The sequence below is a fragment of the Bicyclus anynana genome, chromosome 7 (genome assembly GCF_947172395.1).
Source record: "Bicyclus anynana chromosome 7, ilBicAnyn1.1, whole genome shotgun sequence".
Classification (NCBI taxonomy): domain Eukaryota; kingdom Metazoa; phylum Arthropoda; class Insecta; order Lepidoptera; family Nymphalidae; genus Bicyclus; species Bicyclus anynana.
The window spans coordinates 18,276,248-18,290,407 of record NC_069089.1 but is presented as its reverse complement, the minus strand read 5'-3'; positions in this window follow the sequence as shown (position 1 = coordinate 18,290,407).

Sequence of the window (14,160 nt, the reverse complement as noted above, 5' to 3'; positions counted from 1 at the left end):
ACCTACCGACGTTACGAGCGTCGTAAACGGGTCATTTTGTACATTTCTGCATATATAAACATAAATTATTTCGACTCGAGCCGGCGTCGGCCCAACGTTTATATCCCTCACAATACGGCGGCGAATCAATTAGCATCGCTCATTGACATTCACCAACACTTGCACAGTTCTGTTTCCTCGTTTCTAATACTCATCAAGGATCTGGTTCCCTTCCGGTTCTCCTTTCGATCGACATGCTCAGGTATACTATACCTGTAAGGCTTATATAAGTGTAAGGCTCTATGCTAAAAATAAAATGCGCCGGCGGCGTATCTATCAATAAGGTAAAGTTCCATGTCAAATGCAATCTCATAAGAAACTAGCGGACGCCCCGCGGTTTCACCTGTAGTGCCCGTTCCCGTAAAATACAGAGGTAAAATGTAACCTATGACACTCGCAAATAACGTGGCTTTCTAGTGGTAAAAGAATTTTCAAAATCGATTCAGTCGATCCAGAGATTGTCCCCAACAACACCACAAACTTTTCCTCTTTATAATAAAACACTAATATAGTATCCTCGTAAATGTGTAAATGAGAAAAAGATCAGGGTAATTTATTTGCAACTGCGTGACCATATTGTGCTAACCTTATAAAAAGTACCTACCTACTATAGGATGGTGCTTGGTGGTATTAAAATACCTGGCTGGGTTTGATTGTGAATATCTGCCCAGATGGGCCCGTTTAAATCATTGTCTTCTATTTTTCAATAATTATTAAAAAAAAAACTTTTTTAAAAAGTTTTAACTTATGAGTTTCAATTTTTATTAGCACCTTTTGCGAGGAATCCTAAAAGCTTTATTGCAAACATTTCTTAGTCTTTACTATAGTGAGCAAGAAATATCTATAGGTACTCGTATATAAAAAAATTAAACATACAGTACCATTAAATGAGACCAACGATTAAATGCATGTCTTCAAGACACGGTTTGGAAATTAACCTTTGGTTCCGCCTGAGATAATTCCTCCATCCGGATATCAATTTGGACCGACGCTTGGAGCAATCATCTAGTACCTATCGATAAGTGTTGAAATTAAGCGTCCATCCTTAGAAACTAAGGGCACAACCACATGAGGGATATAATATCGTATGATATGAAGCCTTTCATGGCTGTCAATCGAGATAAGTGTCAACAAATAGATTCACATAGTATTTATTGTTTTAGTAAGAAATTTAGTGTATTTTAAGATTAATTTAAGAGTAAGAGTAGGTATACAAAATAAAACGGCCAATCAGTTTGGCAGCTTAAGGAAACTCTAAAATTTTGTGATATTCCATATGAAAGAGACACTGTATTTCGTAAATTGTGGCGTAAAAGCGTTTGCTAAAGTCTTAGGACTCTGTCAAGAAATTAAATTCCTCGTAGCAAACTCTATGTCGTAGCTAATACTAAGCTATGTATATTCCCTCAACTTTTGTATATTTTAGGACTTGTTTACACAAACTATTTAACCAAAAGTGTTAAGACAAAAAGTAGCTGGTGAGTTGAACGCGATATTTTGATAGTTTAGTGATCGGTTCGTGCCGCGAACAATTATCGCGCCAGTCGCTAATTGCCGAGCGCCGTGATTTATGCGCCATTACGTTTTTTGAGAATCTCCCGCTGAGGTCACTGGCAATGCTTTCCGTATTCCGGTCTGTGGCTGCGTGCTTATTGAGGAGTGCGATCAAAATATATAGGTTACAGAAATCGAATGTTCATTCTCTTTGAGTATTAGTAGTAGAGCTTTTGTGAGTGCTAGTCCAAGCTAGGCAGTATTACTGTTCCAAGGTAAAGAGCCGGTGTAATGATAAAATAATAGCTCATTAGTGAAGGGACTGGACTCGGGACTCAAGCCGAAAAGTTATGGGTTCGATCCCCGCCCGTTGGACTATTGTCATTTTCCGAATGATTGGAGGGGAATCGGAATATTAGTCATATTTGAAATATAAATATAATATGGCAATTATTCTTTATATAAAATGTTCAGGCAAATAAGGCAGAGCTATGTCTCAGATTGATTGACGCTGCTCAACACTTTGTAGGGCGTGTTCTTTGCACGTCCTACAGTGTTACTCTGTTTATGGTTTTCCACATACCATCTGATGTGCCATTTGCTTGGTCCGTTAATTAAAGCCAACTTTCAGTACTCTTTAGTATATACAGTACATTGTTTATAGAGAGAAAAGTGTTGGAATGGCGACCCCGCACTAGTAAGCGCAGTGTTGGCCCCCACCAGGTGGACTGACGACATCAAGCGAGTCGCAGGGATTCGCTGGATGCAGATGGCTCAGTATCGTGATGTTTGGAAGTCCCTACAAAAGGCCTATGTCCTGCAGTGGACGTCCATCGGCTGATGATGATTATGATAAGAGAAAAGTGTTAGACAGTAAACAGGTGCTATAGAATATTGGGAACACGTACCTATAGGATGTATATTTCCTTAGATTATCAGCTTTTTAACCAGAAATTTTGCTCAAAAGCACAAAAACATATTAAGCTGATGGAAACTGTAATTGAAATGTCGTTTCGTAGCTAATGGGCCAAAGACGATACAACAAATCACCGTCCTCTACCACCGCAGTCTGAGGTAGCTGCCTCTCTCGAACACTGCGCCGTTTAACCTTTAGCACGCATAGATTTCCACTTTTTATTATAATTCAGCAATAAAACAGATACGGCAGATAATAAAATGGAGACACTTTTAAATTATTGGTCCATTTAATTTTACGCACGCACATTTTGGCGTTTTTACGAGGAACATAATAGACACGGCGTTTATATAATTGTGCGACCGACGGGCGTTAATGTATGTATGTATGCTTCGGATACTGCTGCCATTATTGACAGGTGCTGGTTGACCTCGAGCTTTTTTGACCTATTTAAAAAATGAAGAGGCTATTTGACCATTTACCGTGTACCGTTTGGTTTAAAGATCTTCAATCAATTTTTTTTTTACAGTAACTAGCGGACGCCCGCGACATTGTCCGCGTGAAATTTAGTTTTTCATAAATCTTTATAATATTAGTAGAATTGACAGACCGAGTAGATATTCCGCCTGATGGTAAGTGATGAACTATCGCTTATAACGCTTATAAAAGTGCAACGCTTCCTAGATCATTCAAGGAACACTTTATCAACCTGAGACGTAAATGTAAAAATACTTAATAATAATAACAGATGTAATAAAAAGCTCAACTATTAAAACGAATCACCCGTTAACTAGATAAGGTACTACAAGTCAATAAACTTGCACACTTGAATGCTAGACCGTCAACTATACGATCTCTCTGAGCAGTTGTTCCGTCATTTCTGAAAATCGTGGACCTAGTATAATCCCAATCTAGAATAGATCTATGTTTTCTACCGGCTTCAGTGGCAGTCTTCACTAGCGAAGAGAAATATGTCTTGATGTCCAGTGAGCCGAGCACTACAAAGGCCATGCAGAATTACAAAGCATACTCAACTTGTTCCATTTCTTCTTCATCGCATCTTGAGGATATTTTGTCTTTATTACTATCAATCCCAAAGGTTAGTAACTGATTAAGTTTAATCATATAATATTTATTTTGAATGTTAAAGAGTAAGTTGAACGCTTTGAGCAAGCAAGTCAGTGTTTACGTCAATAAATCAAGCGGCCCCATGTGGTTAGCGCTTGGCTGTCCACGCGTACCGTGCAGGACTATGAAATCGTATTATTTTATTGGGTCGGAAAAAATAAACCTTTCAGAGGTCAAAAATGCTACGATACTAAATAGAAAATTTCAAATTCCAATGTTAAAGTTCAAACTCAACTTCATTTATTTATTAAGAACAATAGGTTGGTATTTTAATCAGCAAAAAATTATTTCATTCGATTTTGAGTTAGGGGTCCCAAAGTGCTCGACCCCCCCCCAGGTGGGCTGACGACATCAAGCGAGTCACAGGGATTCGCTTGATGCAGGTGGCTCAGTATCGTGATGTTTGGAAGTCCCTACAAAAGGCCTATGTCCTGCAGTGGACGTCCATCGACTGATATGCTGATGATGATGATGATTTTGAGTTTAGACAAACCTTTTTGTAGGTGGGTAGGGTAATAAAGTTTGCCTTTGCGACGACCACTGTAAGACGTGTATAATCGACGCCTTTACATGTTATCCGAAGACAATAACACCACCAACTTCCCAATTCCGAAATTTTTTTGAAAGTAATAAATGTCCAGGACTCGATTCTAATACCTCATGTTCCGAAGCCACATATGCTAAACACTGGAGCAAGGAGTTTGAACATCAACACCTATGTACCCGTGTATGCAGTCATAGTTGGGCAGTGGCGGCGCGTGACCAGCCGCCGTATCTGCCGCCGATCTCTTCCGCGTGTCACGACGCGTGTGAATTCGTGTGCTTTTTGTGTCATTTTTACTAATCGGTTATGGCTGAGTCGTGATCTGACGCGCTAGCTGGCTTGTGTCATCGCTGGTGGAACTTGACTTTTCGATAGCTGAATCGTTGCTGTAAAAAATATAATCAATAAGCCCCATACATATCACTGTACTGATGTATATATTTTGAAATGATTTTAGTTTGAAAATCTTATTGTTTTAAGGATTATTTAGCGTGGTATTGAATTGCATTATACGATTGTGTACTTAGTTCTACCTAGATAAATTTGTAAAATGGAAACCCTGGCTGGCTTTACTGTGGGCTCTTCTCAGACCAAGGCGCATATGGAACCCCCGTAACTTTATTTTTAAGTTTTCGACCAATTATTATCACCATTATCTAATAATATCATTACTTGACTATTCGAAAGTGCTTGTAAACTAAGCCTGAGCCTTAATGAACTTTAACTTTCAATGTTCTATTGCGAAGAGAAAAAGTTAAATAAATAAGAAAGATTAAAAATTACATTTGGACACACCTCAATCTATATCCAAAATTATTCTATTTTATTCTTTTTTTTTTTTTTTATTATTTACAAGTTAGCCCTTGACTACAATCTCACCTGATGGTAAGTGATGATGCAGTCTAAGATGGAAGCGGGCTAACTTGTTAGGAGGAGGATGAAAATCCACACCCCTTCGGTTTCTACACGGCATCGAACCGGAACGCTAAATCGCTTGGCGGTACGTCTTTGCCGGTAGGGTGGTAACTAGCCACGGCCGAAGCCTCCCACCAGCCAGACCTGGACAAATTAAGAAAATCTCAATCTGCCCAGCCGGGGATCGAACCCAGGACCTCCGTTTTGTAAATCCACCGCGCATACCACTGCGCCACGGAGGCCGTCAAAAATTATATAGCCGTCTATTATACTACTATCGTTAACAACTGAGTCTTAGGGCCATAAATCATTTCTCTATATCTATCTCGCTTGCACTTATGGGTCTTATGGAGCCGTCTAGTGAAGGGTGTAACAATGAAAGACATATTATCGATAAGTAAAGTTTATTATCGTATCTTGTTCACAAAATTAAAAAAATTAACAATATTTGATTTAATATAATACATATTTCATATTATATAATTATTAACTAAATAAAATTAATCTTCATCTGAGTCTTCATCATCAGAATCTTCGTCTTGTAAATTTGTTCTTGGTATACAGGTACTGCCTGATTGTGATACTTCCGTCTTGATTCGGTCCACTGTCGCTCTGCTCACACCACAAACAAATGCGGCCATTTCACGTGGTTTGTTGAAATTTAGAGAAGCCACTTTATTCGGATCACTTTTCAATTCATTGAGAAACAGGAATACGTTGTGAATCAGTGTTCGAGCTTGAGGGCTAATATCGCCATGTAATTTCTTCAGATCAACGTTAGAAAATAAAGTATCCATAGTGCGCAACGAGTAACACATGAATGTATTTATTTAATTGCAGTAAACACATTTATAGCAAAAAAAATACGCAATGCAATTACATTAGAAACCGACCAATCAGAATCGTCCAAATCATTATTGACTCATCATTAGCACGTACGCAGGTAGCCGTTTATCGATAATTAGGGTGCGCAGGTAGGCGCGCTGCACATTCCTATCTTTTTTGACTTTTATGACCGGACGACTCAGATGATAACGCGCATACTATAGCAAAATTAAACAATTTTATATATTTTATACACTTGCGCTGAACTACAATCGTACGTATCATATAGAAAGCAATGAAACGGATGTTGGAGAGCTTGCCGAGAAGATAACTCAATATCCAATACATATTTAGTAAAGGAGATGTATCCATCGCTTCGGTATTCCACTCCTAACAACACTTTAAAACAAATTTTAAGATCATAATTGTTGATCTCTTTCTTTAAAAAAAAATTCGTCCTCAATTTTATTTAAATTACAAAAGTGTATTTTTATCTGTATTCATTACAATATTTTTGCAATTAACGATATTTGAGATAACACAACATCATCTGTATAATATTTTATGATATTCTTTTATAAATAAACGATTACTTTATAGTTTAGATAAAATAATAAATCGTTTATTTATTTAAATTAGCAGTTATCCGAGGATAATACGTATTTATTGAAAACATATTATAAATTTATACTAAATTATAAAAAATGTATTAATTGCAGTTTCACAAATCATTTATCATTTATTTCTAAAATATTATTAATCGACGAAAACCAATTTAAAATGTTACTAGAAAGTAACGGCAGAAAAAAACGGTTTTTATGAATTTGATATAATATATTTATTTCTTACTTCTTAACATAATTATGAGGTATTCGAACGTACTTTCTCTGATTTTATTTTCTAATGATATTATGTTGCATCAGTTTGATTATCTTTATTTGGCCATTTTATAAAACGAAAGTATTGGGGTTACAACTAACAAGCTCAGATAAAAATTTTGATATGTTTCCATGTTCATTTAACAAATCACACCCGCTTCATCCAAATAAGTAAATATTCATTTCGTTTATTGCATGAGCAGATAAATTTTAAACATAACATATTAATATAAAACACACTCTCTTATGTTTAGTGAGTAATATGTAAAAATAATCACTATTTTATTATGATAAAACAAACAAATAACAATTAAACTGTGAAGTCAATTCGAATACTTGCTTCCGAATTAATGTGATTCACAGACTAATGAAATCTCAATCGGTATAGAGGGAGCGACTGCGTTTAGTCGTATTTTACAACATAACAAATTACATAAAGTTAATAACGTTTCGTTCCGTTAGTAATAAAATGTTTACATGTAAATAATTTTAATTGGATATTATATTTATCCAGTGGTAGTCTTCGGCTGTAGCTATAAACCATCGGCAAAAATTACTGATAGCGTCCAAACAATATATGGTTTTGGTACGATGTAGATACTTTTCTTCTTCTTTGTTAAAGTAAAATCAACTTAGACTGTATCGTAACTTAAAATCACATAGTTAAATGTAAACTCTCGACGAATACAAAAATAATGTAATTTTTGAATTCTATACAAATCAAAATGTATATCTAATTAAACTTAACGATACAAAAAAAATATTTTTAACTAAATATAATTTTCTTTTAGTCTATGTGTAATGTATGAAAATGTATTCAAAATAAGTCCGTAAACATTACACGCCGTATTCACCGACGCTTAAATGCATTATAAATAATTGTTTTATGAAAAAAATATTATTCTTTAAATAAAATGCAGCTAATAAAGCCATGACTGTTTGCTTTACTTTCGTGGGGTAGAAATGTAGCGCGTTCTATTTGACTGAGTAATATAAGTTTTGCTATCTAGGAAGTTTCACTAATACGTCATGTTAAACCTTTTCTTTAGCCCCGTTTCGCTCTGTAGCTCGACTCGAATCCAAGAAGTGAATAGTTTGATCTCCGCCTGGGTTGGACTAATGTCTCGCCCACTCCTACCACAGGATTTCCGCTTAGTTGCAAAGCAAAAAAATAGAAAATAGGAGAAAACTTTTTTGTTTTTTATTTATTCTTGAGCTTAAGCCTTTTTTTTACCTGACAAAAAACATCTCTTTTTTATCCTTTACAAGTTAGCCCTTGATTACAATCTTACCTGCTGGTAAGTGATGATGCTAAGATAGAAGCGGGCTAACTTGGTAGGAGGATGATGAAAATCCACACCCCTTTCGGTTTCTATACTACATCGTATCGGAACGCTAAATCGCTTGGCGGTACGTTTTTGTCGGTAGGGTGGTAACTAGCCACGGCCAAAGCCTTTCACCAGCGAGACCCGGACCAATTAAGAAATCCTTAATCGGAACAGCTGGGGATCGAACTCAGGACCTCCGTCTAGTAAATCCACCGCGCACACCACTGGGACACGGATGCCGTCAAACAAAGTGAAATAAGATGTTTTCTTTTAGAAAATGTCTGCTGGCTGTCTTGTTTACTGCTTTCTCAAGGCTTGCATTTTAGCGTAAAATCATTAAACAGTCAAGTTAGGTATAATAACAGGTTGTTAATCGGTACCTACCTACGCGGCAATGGCATTTCATATACCTAAGTACAGCCAGTACTAGAGTGAGCACTGAGCAGGGCTTATTACGCAGTAGATGCGCGTACTCAAGGCCGCTAACATTTCCTTGCGTTCACAACTATCTTACCTAGAGATATCGCTTGTGTTTAGTATGAGATATCCCTTTTAGCTACCTCGTTGGATTGACTTGCTGTGTGCATACGGATCATAAGTTCCAGGTACGCCCTGGTCTGAGACATGTAATGTTAGCTATTTCTTTCGTCAAGAAGTTCTCAATATTAACAGTCGTAGCAGTTAGATAGGATGTCAGTGGTAAAAAACTGACTTCTCATTTTACTGATTTTTTTTTTCATGTTAAATAGTTCTTTGAAGTTAAAATTCCACGCGGGCGAAGTAGCCTTGAAAATTAGTAAATAATTTCCACGGTATCAATGTCAAAACACAGTAAAATATAAAATAGTTATTTTATCTCAATTCCCAAATTATTTGTACGTTACGTACCGGTTTGTAAATTGATACCACATCCTCGGAATGCCAATAAAAACACTCATTAGGTAATGGCTAACGACGATTTGATTTCTTGTTCTATAACCATTACAGTTTTGTGTAGCCGGGTCCACAGCGAGCGAGCTGCCTCGCAAGTCGACTTCCACGCGAATAAACTCGAAATGCATACTTAACAATTACTGAAAGGCCATTAGTTTAAGGTAATTTCATTTAAATCCTAGTCTTGTAGATTTTTTTTCCAGAAAGGAGTATTATGCATTCAACACTTAGTCTTGGTTGGTACACGGCGTCGTATGAGAATCACTTAGCAGCACTTTGGTCACTTTGTTGATTAATTGCTGACAAGTTGTTGTAAATTGGCCACAAGCTTAAGCCTTAAGCTTATTAAGCTGTTAGAAATACCTAAATTGCAACTTGAGAATCTTCTAATTACAAAGCTAGATATACGCAATTGTCAAATCAAATCAAATCAAATCAAAAATCATTTATTTCAAGTAGGCTCAGTTTACAAGCACTTTTGACACGTCAGTTGACTATTTGTAAAGATTCTACCACCGGTTCGGAAGGCAGGTTCTGCTGAGAAGATACCGGCAAGAAACTCAACAGTTGCTATTTTAAAAAAGTCATACAGTATTATAATTTACAATTGATAACAATTACAATTTCTTATAGTTTTATTTCCTGTGTGAAGGTGGAAGCTGATCCAATGGCCTCCAAGCGCTTTTATCGTGGCTTTTGTGTCGTAGATGTGTACATAGTTACTTATTTAGATGACTTAAATATGGGTTATCAGTTATTTAACAGTTATACTGTGTATCAGTGATATGATATTGTCTCAGTAAAGCATGGTGCTGATAAAATGTGGAATTTTGTTTCACGACAGATTTGTCGGCGAGCATATGGATCCGGCTAAATGTTAACAAATATTTGATTTCTTGTTCTAAAAGCGTAGGTTACGCTTCTGTCAATAAATACAGCTCAGCCACCGAGTCGCTATTAAAATACCTTTTATTAAGTATTTACGTAAACTATTTTAATTGCATTTTCGTGTATTTGTGTAACTTTTAATATAATTCTTTAGTTTACAGTTATATTAGTAGTTACCCACAGAAATGCGGTAATATGAAAATAAAGCTATGCCATGCTATAACTATACCAGCAGCAACAGTAAGCAGTTTTCGGTAGAGGTAAGGACCGTCTGATTGGCTGCTTCGATTTGACATCGATCCAAGTAATGTTTTCCTCGTGCTGGCCAAGTCTAAAGCGAACTGATCGAAATTAATATATTTTACCAGAAAGCTCATAAAGATTTTACGCTTCGATATAGAATGAGTCTGAGGCGCCGCGAGAAACATCATCATATGAAAATAAGTTATTTTACTTCTGAAACAGTGGTTTGTCTAGTAATAGTCATATTTTATAATCACTGTCAGAGTAATGACTCCTAACTCTCATAGTCTAATCATCAGTTTGTTGATTGATGTATGCAATAGTTGTCTGTGAGAATTCACCTGAGGGCTCTCCTGATGGTTGATGGATGATAAGTGGAAAATGTTTTTCCACTGGGTATAACCATCCGACAAAGTACTACCATATGTGTCAACACGCTACTTTGCATAGCGAATTAGGTACAAATAGTCAAATCCAAGGGCAAGAACGCCGCGACCGCTCATGACTCGGGCGCCAGGTCTGGTATCGCAGCGTAATGGCGTGAGCTATCGCGTGCAGTTACGCATTCGGCGCACGTCCCGCTCGGAGAAATTACGCGCGTCCCGCAGGAGCCGGGAGGTCAATCGATGTCTCCCGGGACGCGCTGGTGAGCGGAGATTAGCTGTGGCGACGCACCCGACCCGGATAGCTCAGCGTCATTCTACAGTCATCAAAGAAGCCTCAGCAGCTCATTACACAATAGCAAACTGCCTCGTTGGTTTTCTTGCCTGCGTCAGGTGGTAAAGTACGTACCTATTGAGCTTTTGTTACTTCTAAAAATTTTTCAGTAAAAATTCTCAACCCGGAGTGGGACGGCCTCCGTGGCGCAGTGGTATGCGCGGTGGATTTACAAGACGGGTCGATCCCTGGGCTTTGCCAATTGAGGTTTTCTTTATTAGTCCAGATCTGGCTGGTGGGAGGCTTCCGCCGTGGCTAGTTACCACCCTACCGGCACTGACGTGCCGCCAAGCGATTTAGTGTTCCGGTATTGCGTAGAAACTGAAACCGGTGTGGATTTTCTCTTCCTAGAGAAACTAGCTAATTTGTTAGGATTAGTTTCCATCAAAATTCAAAATGATTCATAATTCATTTATTTCAATTAGGCTTACTTTACAACTTCATCTTGCATCATCACTTACCATCAAGTGAGATTATAGTCCAGGGCTAACTTGTAAAGAATTAAATAAAAAAATTAATAATTATAAATAGGGAAGTTGGTGGTGTTACACCCCCATGACTCGGAAGCACGGTCTATATCGGTCCCGATCTTTAAAATAGTGGTCATTAAAGAATTTAACATTATCACCCTCAAACCGCACTGGAGCAGCGTGGTGGGTCTAAGCTTCATAACGCGCTCTTTCGTTGCCTTAAGACGCAAGAGATGGTGTGACTACTGCCGCCATTGGTTGACATTTTGTCTCTTTCTCATCAAGAGATGACATGTCGTTGGTCGGATGCTAGGCATACAGACACTAACTTTTCTCGCAAAAATCTGTACCATGTCTATGCAAAAGTTTTCGATATGAATATATCTCGCTTTAAAGCTAAACCTTCATAAGCGTCAGCTATACGAGTATCCAACACGTGGGCAGCTAGCGCTAGATCACTCCAACACATCCGACGTGATCAACAATGTTATATTATAGCGTTAAGTCGCGGATACCGGTTTGTTTCCTCGTGTAATAAATTCATTATCTTGTCGATTATAATTATAGCAAGAGACAATAAATTATTTTCAGAACGTATAAACTTTAGCTAAGGATTCCGTACTTTTTAATGACAGGTAATATTCCACTTATATCCGAGCGGTCTACAGTTCGATTTCCAATTGAACTGTTGTTTGAAGAGAAAGGGTGATGTTGAAAAACATTCTGTGTGTTTATTTATATATAAACCCTGGCCTTCAAAACTCGCATCTGTACAAGTTGTTTGCTAGACCAACGTGGTAACTAATAGGTATAGTCGATAGGTTATCGTATCGGCTAAATGATGTGACACAAGCCGAGTCGACAGTGTCTGTATGTAAATGGAGTCGTAAAATAAATTGGCCGTAAACACTGAGATGACCTTCAAACATACACAGTCATAAGGAAGTCTAGTCATGAGCACTTAGGCTAGTGGGGTTCGTACCTGGGGGTACATATTTCAAAATGGAAAACGGCTCTTTTGGAACATATTCGTATCGAAACGAGTTTCTATAAGAAGAATATTAGCTTCGATAATATTACTTGCGGACGAAGACCGAAAACCTTCCGGCTTTGAAACCGGGGCTTAAAAATGCTATTGTATTTTATAATATATTTTTTTTACCTAATAATTAGTAGGTCCAATTGCTAACTTCCAACCTCATTTCTTTACGTTTAAGAATTGTCAAGAACAACTCGTAGCCACAAAAATCTCGGTTTACCGTTTCCCCGATCATTACGAAAATCGTTGACATATTTTTGATAATCATCGTTACCGAGACAAATATTGCCTGACAGCTAATGATTTATATTCGAGCAGTGTGGTGAGTATAAACTCTGAATATTATTTAATAATAGGAGTAGGTACAACAACAAAATAGTAAAATTTAAATTGCATTTTTGTTTTTATTCTGAAGTACGAATCCATGCACAACTACCCCTAGCTCAGTAGTCGCGATTCAATTTCTCATCCGCGACTCTACAGCGTGATTGTCACGCACGTACGCTACGAGAGGGGGGAGGGGGTGCTTTACGCACGGACTGACACCCAGCCGACTATATTGTTATTTTTTACTAAATATATTTTTGGCTATAGTACGCCCGCTTACTTTATACGGCTAACTTGAAGAGAAAAGTCTGTTGAAATTAAACAAAAAAAAAGTTAAATATAATGTTAAAATCTTATTTTAACATTATATTTAACTTTTTTGACACTATGTATTTTTAATTTTAGCCTTGCCCTTAATTAATATGCTTGTCGGTTAAGGGTATGTTTGCCTAGGTAAGCCTTTCTTATATCCATGATTGACGGACCAAGCCGATGACCCAAATGATCTTAAGTGGAGAACCATCATCTATAAATATAGTGCGGCATGCAACGCGCACGTCTTCCAAAATGCTGCCCCTTTACTGACCTGAGGCATAGGTATAAGCCTGATATATTTACACCGGCAACCGTTCCCTTCAGACCTGAACACAGCATTGGTGATTGGTGATAGAATTATACATGGTAGTAGTACTTTCCTGGAACGCGTACTCAAATCATACGTGACAGGAAACACGGACGCCGGAAAGACATTACTCAAGTTATGTGCCTGTTGGTATAAAGATTTTATAAGCTGTTTTTGAATGATAATGATTTTCAACATTTTAAAAACCAGGAAAGCATGAAATTTATATAGGTTGCGCTGAATTCAATGTAATTCGTAAATTTTTATAATTAAATTGAACCGGAAGATATAAAATGATATTGATTTTACTAATCAGGTTCGCGACAAAAACTGGTGCATCGCGTAGAGATGTGCCGACTCCCCACATTCGACTCACAAATCAAATCAAGACAAGATTTCTTAATTATTTTTTAGGCACCTATAGGCTTCATGTTGCTATTAAACTAAAGATATGTACATATTCCAGAACATATTGACTTTGAATTTACTTAAGTAATCATTGTTATGATTACATAGTTTTATAATTATTACTCTCATAATTAAAACAGATATGCGTAGTGTTTTCCTAGATTAATTTAGATTAACACCACCAACTTCCTAACTTCGGGGCTGTGATGTTTTAATGGAAATATTTTAGAAGATACAAAAGCACAGTACCAAGACTTTTAACTTTTACTTTCCATCCTTTAACATATAAAATTTTAAATAAATTTGACATATAATTATATATAATTGTTACGTGCGCCTATTGTTTATATAGATATCGGATTTTTTGTGTGATATATTCTATTTTTTTATTATGATGTTTGTTGGCGTGTATTGTTAGCGAACTTTACATAAATAACTTAAAATAA